Below are 8,066 nucleotides of genomic sequence, written 5' to 3'. Positions count from 1 at the left end.
TATGAAAGGTGTGGCCACTTGTACTTCAAATGGAACAGGGGTGGCCGCAGGTGGAGCTACTTTTACCTCAAATGGAACCGATACAGCTACCTCAACTGGTGACTGGGTCTATACTATAATGGAAGTAAGTGTGACTGTAGGTTTAAAGTCATCGCCTTCTCGAATAAGCCCGATTGACCAATCAAGATTCCATTCTTCATCCATCTCTATCACATGTATCCCACCACCCCTATGATCTGGGAGAGGATTGTTGCGGACATTGGGTGCAGCGTTTTTTGCCTGTATGACCTTGTTGTCAATTAGTGTCTGGATTTTATCTTTCAATGTTCGGCACTCGTCAATGGTATGCCCCTTCATACCGGAATGGTATGCACAGGTTTTGTTTGGGTTGACCCATTGGGATGGGTTCTCTACTTCCACAGCAGGGATAGGAGTGACGTAACCGGCGGTCTTCAACCTTTCATACAGTTGGTCGATGGGTTCAGCAATAGTGGTGTATTGTATGGGTGGTTTGCGGTCAAAATTGGGTCGTGGTCATGGATAATTTTGGCGAGTTGAAGGTGACTGAAAATGAGATGGTTGAGAATTATAGGTATGATAGACAGTGGCTGGTTGGGGATATCTGGGAGATGAGGGTTGATATATAGGTGAGGTGTTTGGTATGTGGGTGATGGTGCTTGATATGTGAGTGGAGATATTTGGTATGTGAGTGGAGAATTTGGGACCTGAGCCACCATTATTTCCCCAACATCTTTCTTTTTCTATATGTTGCCTGATTGTTGTGCTTTGTTTATGGCTTGTAGTGCCTCAACGTTTGTTACCATCTCGCTCTTGATGCCTTTTTCGATCCTTTGACCAAGTTTGATGATATCAGAGAATTTATGATTTTCAATAACCATCAATCTTTCATAGTATTGTGGATCCTGTGCTCTGACGAAGAACTTGTTCATTTGTTCTTCGTCCAATGCTGGCCTGACCATGGCCTCTTCCGACCTCTATCGAGTAGCATACTCATGGAAAGTCTCAGTAAATCTTCTTGAGGTTCTGAATGTAGAACACATCCAGTGCATTATCTGTGTTGATTCTGAATCGGTCCATGAAATTAGACGCCATACTCACCTTGTTGCACCATTTCTTAGGATCTTGGCTGATGTACCAAGACAAAGAATCTCCGTAAGACTCCCCATAAAAAGTTCCATTCGGATCTTTTCGTCCTTTCTGACCCTGACAATTTTGTCACAGTAGGTCCTTAGATGAACCCTGGGATCACCTGTACCGTCGAACATCTCAAACTTGGGAGGTTTGTAACCCTCTGGCAGTTCTACATCTGACTGTATGCATAAGTATTCATAATTCAAACCTTCTATCCCTTTGCCTCCTTCGACACCCTGAACCCGGCTTGTTAATTTCTTGAGTTCCTCAGCCATGTTCTTGATGAGCAGGTCCTTCTCAGCGGATTCTGGTGTATAGGAGGTTGGTTGGGTAGAGTGAGGTACGGTTTCTACATATATAGGATTGTTTTGGTGAGTGTCAGGAACTTGGGTGTAGTGCTGGTCATTGGTTGAGTTTTGAGGATCGGGAATGGGTTGTGGTGTGTTCTGAGGAGCGTGATAAGTAGCGGTTGGTGGGTATTAGATTGGTTGATGGTGGTGTTGTGGCAGAGTTGGTATTGGTAAGAGATTGAGATTTTGAGGTGGAGTTGCATATTGATGCGGTGCAGGAGGGTTTGTGGATTTTGGTTCAGTGTATTTTGAGGAGGTGTTGGGTTTTTTGTATTTTGTTGGTTGACATCGGGGACATTCAAGGTGAGGGATAGGTTTTCTAAGTTGAGGACCTACTCAAGTTCTCCCTGTAGCTCTAGTATCTTTTGTTCCAACCTTAAAACTAAATCATTTAGTGCCGGAGTACTCCGACAGTCTGATGTTTCCATATTCTCCACATTTTCCTTTCGAATACCACTTAAATCATCCATTTTAGCTTTCCATTTGCTTCTTGTATTACTTGGAGGAGGAGGAGGTTGAGGACCTCTAGATCTGGTGTGATATGATGATGATGTCAGTATGTGCGAACGAACCTTGGGGGATGGGAATAAAGAATAAATAAAAACAAAAGGTAAACAAGTCAGTAATGATTCTGAAATATTTGCAGTATTTAAACACATATTGCGGGAATGTAAATTTGCGTCCTAATTTGGGAGCCTCATTGTGCCCGAGGTAGGCACTAAATAATGTTACTAATGGCACTTGGCCTTATTACATTAAAAGGAAAGCAAGTAAACATAATCTACTTGGTCCCAGAAGGACCCTCTGCAGACCGGATGCTATTGTCGATCAACTCTCCCAGTTCGTGCAGGTTCAGCAGTAAGAATGCCCTTGCCAAACTCTTTTTTATCTTCCCTTCCAATTCCATTAAACTGTACTCCATATATTCCAGCCTTTCACTGGATTTAACAGCTCTCTCTTTCCACTCATTAATCATTTCCATATCGGCCTTATGTTACGCCATGTGCTCAGCTTCAGACTCTCAAACTCTTTTGCGCTGCTTGTTAAACTTCACCTCTGCTTCGGCAAACTTATCTATGACCCTATTTCCTGGACAACCTCGGCTCGAAGATTCCTGATAGATTATCATCCAACCATGAGGGGTAAAAGTATGAGTGGCCCGCATGATATCAATCCGGCTCGATAGTATCCTTCTCCACAATAATCTTCAAAGTCCACATATGTTGTGCTTCATTCTTATATGGGATGGTGTCACCTTGGAAATCAGCTATGAAGTGACTCATTTTAGTGACAGGTGGTATGACCTGTCTCCTGCCTGCCTATCTCATAACCCTGAGGGGAGAATAAGGCTATATCCCCCTTAACCCAATCAACACCAAATATGGGACATCTCTAGATCTGATGATGAACTCGTCGGTGGGGAACCACTCAAACATCCACTGAACCTGGTCCTCAGTCAACTTATTAAAGAACTGCACCCATCCTATAGCATCCTTTGGTTGAGCAAACATGGCCGGAATGTAATTCATTCTCATGGAAGGCTATGTGGTCATTCCACGGCCTTCGTGGAAACTCTTGGCGGTATTGACCCCTTTGGAGATGTTCTAACAGCCAAACTTATAATAGCAAATTGTAACCCTCAAAGAATATGGACCCCTTCTGACAATGCTCCAAGGCCAGGTACATATCTGCAACGATCATAGGGACAATAGTATATGTCTGTCCCTCGATCCCGTATATTAAAGTTTTGACAACCATGGTCAGCTTGGTATGGATTCTATCCCCTTGGATTGGGAATACTAGCATGCCCAAGAAACACACAATGAACACGAAGGCCCTACGATGAATCCATCCCAGGAGGTGATTTCTTGGGAAGAGCTATTGTGACCGTATCTTTCATAGAGAAAGTCAAAAGGTATATTGGAGTTCTTCAGGCACTCCAAGTCATCATTTTTGTCCAGACCCATCATCTTCAGAAATCCCCTAGCGGTGCGATTTTCGGGTGCTAACAGACCAGGGCTATCCCAAGGCAACCCAGCAAATCCTCCTATTTCTTCTAGAAGGGGAGTCATTTCTATGTCCCCAAAGCGGAACACGGCCCTTTCCTTGTCCTAAAACAGAGTGGCAGCCTCGATCAACATTTTGTTTGGTTGAAGATCCAACAGTGAAGGCAAATTCGCTAAGACTCATTTCACATGATTTTGGTCACTTGAGGGAAGCTCCCTCCACCAATTTAGCAAAAGGGGAGGTATGCTACCAACCATACCGAATCTGGGGACTTCGTGCCTCATTTTTTGCAAAACAAAAGATGGTTAAGCCCTTTCCCCCTCCAGGTTTGTCTATTTATATAATAATGATTAGCATATTGGCACTTATTTCTCCAAAATTAATGCACACAATCGTGGTTGCGTCCGTTGGGTTTATGGAAAACCCGATGAACTTTTGGACGAGGCTTGTCTTAAAGGGTTATTATGCGGACAACATATCAACCCGGCTAAGTTTGACCATGATGCATGCACCATTAATCAGAGTAAGGTTGCTATAGAGGTCTAGACTGGGACCCTCAATTGGACAACTTGAGAGGGAAAGGCACAGAATCGTCGAACGCACTGCTGATCGACTAGTTTTACCGCAAATACGCCTTTCTGAATTTAAAAGGGTGATATATGGGAAGAGCGCAAACACTCATCAAGCGTTGCTATAGTATTGATTACGCACGAGTAAAATATGATGTTGAGCATGATTTATGCAACAATAAATAGCATGTTGTCAAGTATTTGCACATTAAAAAAATGATAAATGCAATATTTAAATAATTGAAAGACAGTTACGGAAAAAGAAAACAAAGAGACAAGTCAGTTTCAAGAAATAAAGGAAATCATAAATGCTTGAAAATAGGCGGTTAAATCCAAATAAGGGGGAGGGTGCACGGGATAAGGCATGCTTAAGACTAATTCACAGAAATAAGTTCGTTATGGTAAGAGCCAAAAAATATCCCTAGCAGAGTCACCATGCTGTCGCGCCCCCTTTTTCCTTCGCGGAGTCCGGGTTTCGACATTCATTGGGAACAACTCATTTCCTTTTGGGAATTGGGTGTCAGAAGAGTCGCCACCTAACGGATTAAGGTGAGTTAGGGCACCTAGAGAAATTAACTCATGTAACCAGTTTGCATTACCAGAGATTAGGTTAAGGGCGTAAAATAACCTTGAGGGGAAGGTGTTAGGCACCCCTCGCGGTCCACAACGGTGGGTCCCGGCCGAACTTAGTTATGTGAATTAGTCATTTAACAAGTAAGCGGTCTCAGCACATATTCGCAAATAAAGGTAGTTTACACAGTCTAAACACATATACAATCAAGAAAGTTTAGATGGTCTAAGCATATGTAAATTAAGGAGGTTTGAACAGTCCAAGCATACATACATAAACCAAGGAAGTTTAGGCAGTCTAAGCACACATATGTGAATTGGGAAAGGGAAGTCCTAAGTTGATTAGCCTATAGGATCAATCTGTGCAATGCCCGGTAATCCTCCTCAACTAGAGAGCTACACGTGACATTAGCGCGCAAGTCATCATATCCTTTTACTACCCATTACCCTCCACATAGTGGTTATATAAGCGAGTTTAAATAACGAACTCTATGCATACTTTACTCGTCCCTTTCTTGTGGTCCCGGAGCCCTTTAGGACCTCTATACTAAGGCAGTTCTAGACATACCTAAGGTATTTAAAAGGTAAAATCTAAGCGACAACAAAGAACACATGGGACTGTCAAATAGAAAATAATTAGGGGCTCATGTTTGCATCCACACATAATCAGAAACATAGCACGTCTTAAAACAACTGTTTTTAAAGAAATTCAGAAAGCCTTAGAACATGATATCTAGGTGAACATCACAGATACAGAATATGCAATATTTAAAGCGAAGTGGCAGAACCTTTAGTAAGCTTGCCTATTGATTTTATAGCTTGTTAAACTTGAACAATTTCATACATAAACAAAACCTTATTTCACATTTATTTAATTGCCTAAGGCTTGCCTAGGTGTGGGTCTGTATGCAGTCATAATCTAGGAATTAATTAAACAACTTGAAGTTATTTAGTCCTAGAGGCATGCTGATCTAAGTGATTAATATTACAAAACTGATTTTAGGCACGTTTACGCTAGGACGTGATATCTATGTGTTGGAATATTTTAAACCTTTCTATAGATGGTTATTTATTCAAAACAACGCAGACATAGTTTAGAGCTAATGCAAACAAAGTCCTAAATCAGGATTTCTAATGTACATAGAGATGATCATTTTTATTAAGCATGATTACAGCAGCAGTTTAATGACATGATTTCCAGGTGATAACAACCTATACAGAGTTAGAGAAAGAAGTGATGAACTTATAACATATTCCTAATATGCAAAATATAAACGTGAGTGTCCTAAGGCAGGTTTTCTAATGCAAATATTATAGACTTATGACATGTTTTAATGCAAGTAGCATAGCATATGGACCTAAAGCATGGTCTCTATCTTAGCATAAACTCAAAGCAGGATTTCTGTTGCAAATATGTATGAACTAAGCGCATGATTTCTACTATGTATCAACCTAAATCACGATATCTACCCAATTTCCCACAAACATCATATAAGAACCCTCCCTTTTTACTAATCACCCCAACATCTGTTTACAAATAATATTATTACAGATAGGATCAAATGAATTATATAAGTAAATAAAACTATACTATAGGGAGCCTAAATCAGGCCCAAAGTAAACCTGGGAATGTCAGGCCTTCAACAGAGTATCAGAAACCAAAGATCTCGCAGCTAGTAATGTGTGCCTTGGTATGTCAGAGTTCCCTAAGGACTTCAAGGATCTCGGGCAGTGCTCACACCAAGACCATTTCTCAAATGGGGATTGGTTATATGTAGTGTGGAAAGGTCAGCCCTGGTATGCCAGAGTTCAGAAGGATCTCAAGGATCCCTAAGCAGTACACATACCAGAGGGGCAGAACTTAATAATCTAGGAGTAGGGTGAGAGTGTTTGACATAGTGTTGAAAGACTTAGTAAAACAGCTTAGAGGTAAAAGGATTCAGAAGCAGTTTTTTAAAGATACTGGGAGTGACCAGTTTTTGAGAAAAATACTAGGAGTAGGTAATAGTTTTGAAATCATTTTGAGGAAAGCATACTTAACAAACAACCTAATTGATCATAGAGTACCCAGATTCACTCAACAGGTAGACTTACAAACAGAGGTGAAGGGAATTATGTAGGGTTGAAACCACATAAACAGGGAAACATTTGATACAACAAATGTACAGAACAGCTGGGATTTCTACTAAACAAGTTGGTCATGGTAACAGGCAGTTGAGACATAGAGAAAGAATGTAGCAAAAATGTGTTGAACAACATTGGACACAATCAGGACTAATTGGATGTACTAAAAAACTAAATAACTATCATAGTCATACCAAATTAAAGGGAAAGGGTAAGTGAACTAAGTAAACATGCTAGGCAGGTATCAAAGAACTAAGTGAAGTCAGACATGCTGATTACACATAAGGCATAATTTAGATATGCTTAATAACAACAAATAGAGAAACAAGTTGAGTAACTAATACAGGAATAAACATGGATGTATAAACATGGAACATATAAGGATGAGTTTCAAAATTTAACTAGAGACATACCAGTTAAAGAAAAGAATGCAGAATGTAAAAAAGGGCAGTTCTACTATCTAGCCTTGGCTTTCAGCCGGCTAGACCAACAATTAGCACAAGTAGCAAAGAAAGAAGAGAGAGTTGGAATGTATGTGTGTGTATTCTGAACAGTGTTCATGTGTTGAAGGAGCAGAATGAGAGTGTATATATAACACTTTAGGGAGTAAAATAAATAAGGTAAAAGAATCACAGTTGAATCAATTAGGAATAATTAATCAATCACAGAATCAATTCCCCTAGAGGAGATCGGAATAGACCCCTTAATTGGGGGCAATCAATTAACGGTCACAATAGGGGGTCTAATTAAGGTAAGGACTCAAAAACATTCCATGTAGGGAGTCAGTAGAAATTCCAAAACCATACTGATAACCAATTAAGGCAAGTATGATCAATTAAGGTCACAAATAAAGAAACATATAAAATTCAGCATACACTAAGTTTTACAGGACATTTAATAGGAATCAATCAGTAAAATCTTCAAGGAATACTGATTTTATAGGAAAGAGTTATTCAGATTCCCTAAATAGAAATCAATTATGTAAAACCTCACAGAAATACCGGATTTAATAAGAAACGTTGGTTTGAATCATCAATAGAGATCAATTAGGGAAAAATCCCAAAGAATACTAGATTTAACAGGGAAAACATTTGAATCCCCAGATAGAATCAGTGAGTGCAACTAATTCACAGAAATTAACATAATAGAAGAAATCAGTGTAACCATTAGAAACATCTAGGGTTCGAGCATACATACAATTATTAACCAAATACGTAAAGAGATGAACAGATTAAACATTGAAAGTAGAAAAAACGTCTTGAAGAGAAGTCTGGGAAGAACCTTAATTTGAAAA

The sequence above is a fragment of the Nicotiana tabacum genome, chromosome 6, assembly GCF_000715075.1.
Source record: "Nicotiana tabacum cultivar K326 chromosome 6, ASM71507v2, whole genome shotgun sequence".
NCBI classification, from domain to species: domain Eukaryota; kingdom Viridiplantae; phylum Streptophyta; class Magnoliopsida; order Solanales; family Solanaceae; genus Nicotiana; species Nicotiana tabacum.
Note: the sequence above shows the minus strand (reverse complement) of the source record.